The sequence below is a fragment of the Patagioenas fasciata genome, chromosome 6 (assembly GCF_037038585.1).
Source record: "Patagioenas fasciata isolate bPatFas1 chromosome 6, bPatFas1.hap1, whole genome shotgun sequence".
NCBI lineage: Eukaryota > Metazoa > Chordata > Aves > Columbiformes > Columbidae > Patagioenas > Patagioenas fasciata.
This window is the reverse complement of record NC_092525.1, coordinates 33,698,493-33,700,815: the sequence shown is the minus strand read 5'-3', so window position 1 is coordinate 33,700,815 and position 2,323 is coordinate 33,698,493.

Below are 2,323 nucleotides of genomic sequence, written 5' to 3'. Positions count from 1 at the left end.
CATTTTGCTGAAGTAAGACCTTTAATACATGACGTACGGCATCAGCTCTACAAAATATGGGTATTAACTGGGAAGTCTAAATTTCTGGAAGTCTCTCAGTAGTTGTGATTAAATTCACTATTCCAGCATAATGTAGCTTTCTGTTCTAATCATAGCATTGCTGTATTTGGGCATAGCACATCAAAGGGGCACATGACATACAGCATCAGCTCTACAAAATATGACTGGTTGGCTGACAGCCCTGCTTCTGTCCATTGCTTGCAAATTAATACTGTACGTCTGTGTAGGTAAATAGGTTGTCATCACCAGTGCCTGTGGTCACTGCAGGCTGCACCCACGAGCCTAAGGACTCTGCATCCGTAGTTTCCTCGAGAGACGTTTATGTGTTGAGCTGCTGGTGCTACACCCATGGAAGCAGTGGCTGAGCAGTCCTTCCTGGGGAGGAACCACTGCTGCTGTGTTTGCAGGTCTCTGAGGAGCTCTAGGACAGCACAGGAGGACAGGCCACTGCCAGCTGCTACGTGAGAGCTGCCACGGTGGCCGGCTGGGCTCTGGTGAGCTGGAGCCTGCCACAGTGTCAGTGTGGCAAGCGGTGAGAAACGGGCTGCTTGTACCAGCCTGAAGGTACAGTGTTAAGAGGAATTTCTCTATATATTGTTTCCTGTTAAAAATCATTGATTTAGCCAGTTACGGGAATTTTTTTACTTGTTTTCCTTGTATGTGAACAAGGACAAAATGCAGATGGAGGGATGTCTAGGGTGTCTCAGGAATGGGTACCAGTCCGCTCTTCAGGTGTCTGCAAATCTCAGTTAGGGCTGATCTCTTTGATACAGAATGTAAGTGTGCTATGGGTGAGGTGGGGGAAGGAGTGAGAGCGACCAGTGAGAAGATGTTCTACCTATATGTAACCCACCAGCTTTGCTGAGTATTGAGTAATGAGAGGGGAAAAAAACCTCATTCATTTTTTTCCAAAAAAAAAAAAATTAGATCCTGGACTCCATGTGGCAAAAAGTAGGGCAGTTGAGTTATTAGTACCTGATGAGAATATGAGAAGAGTAATTATTATATAGTCCTATTAATGAAATTGTTCTGAAGCTCAAAAGAAAAAAAAAGAAAGAAATGTCACCAAAGAAAGCCTGGTCAATTACTTCAGGGAAAAAGAAAAGCTTCTGTTGTATGAATAGAAATATCAGCTTGTTAGCTTAGCAGAGAGATCTGGACACTTATGGAAATTCAAAACATTTCCATATATCCCAGTCCAGGTTGGAATTAAAGTGTTGTAACGCTTCCCTGGAAGCCAACATTTATCTAATATGTAAGCATATTTAGATTTCATTTTGAAATGGTTGTTACAGGCTATCCTTTGGCTGCACTCTACCCTTCATTCTTTGTTTTTGAATTGTTGAACTTTGAGATTTTTATGCTGAGAAAAATGTACTTTCAGAACCAGAAATGCCTGAATGACCAGTTACAGCATGTACTAACCCTGAGAGATATCCATTGAATCTGCTCTCCTCCTCCAATTTACTTGCTGTTTTTCCAATCATGCCTTGCATTAATGTTCTACACTTAGCTAAACTGTGTGTGTTATATTTTAGATCTATTTTTGTTTTGTCTAAAAAATTTCCAAATTGGCATTAAGTATTCAAGATGTAATCTCTGTAGCAGGAAACCGGTTATCAGATTCATATAAAATAACTGAGCAATAGAAATAACTCCGAGCAGAATGCATTTATTTTTCTTAGAATTGATTTAGAAGGAATTTAATGCCTGTGAAAGGTGCTAGATTGCAACATCAGAGAACTGAAGCTACTGTTTAACCACAGAACGGTTACAGGGTGGGAGATGGCTTTACAAGATTCCCCATGAGGGTTGACAAAATATTTGTCTCAGGTTTGGTGCCTTTCGTCTAGCTGGAACAACCAAGCTTTCATGGGTCAGTAACAGTCTCTCTCAGGCTGTTGGCTTTCACCTGGGTGATGGAGAGAGTTTTTCTGTGAAAAGGGCTTGGGAGTGGGGGGAGATTTTGCTTTTGTGATTACTGGCAAACATTTATGATTTGGTTAAACCTAAAATACTAGATTTACTCCAGCTGAGTTGGCACATTGCTGTAAGGGATAGTGCTGGGTCAGAAATTCAAAGTACAAGGTGTGTCGATGCTGTCCCTGCCCTGTGCCACAGTGGCAGGTAGAGCTGGAAGGGAAGGAAGGGGCAGGTGCTGTGACCTGCACCCCCCACACGCTCTGCCGCCACCCTTGCGATGCCCCCAGGCACCATGCCACTGTGCTTGGACCCCTTCAGAGGGGCTCTCAGAACCAAGGTT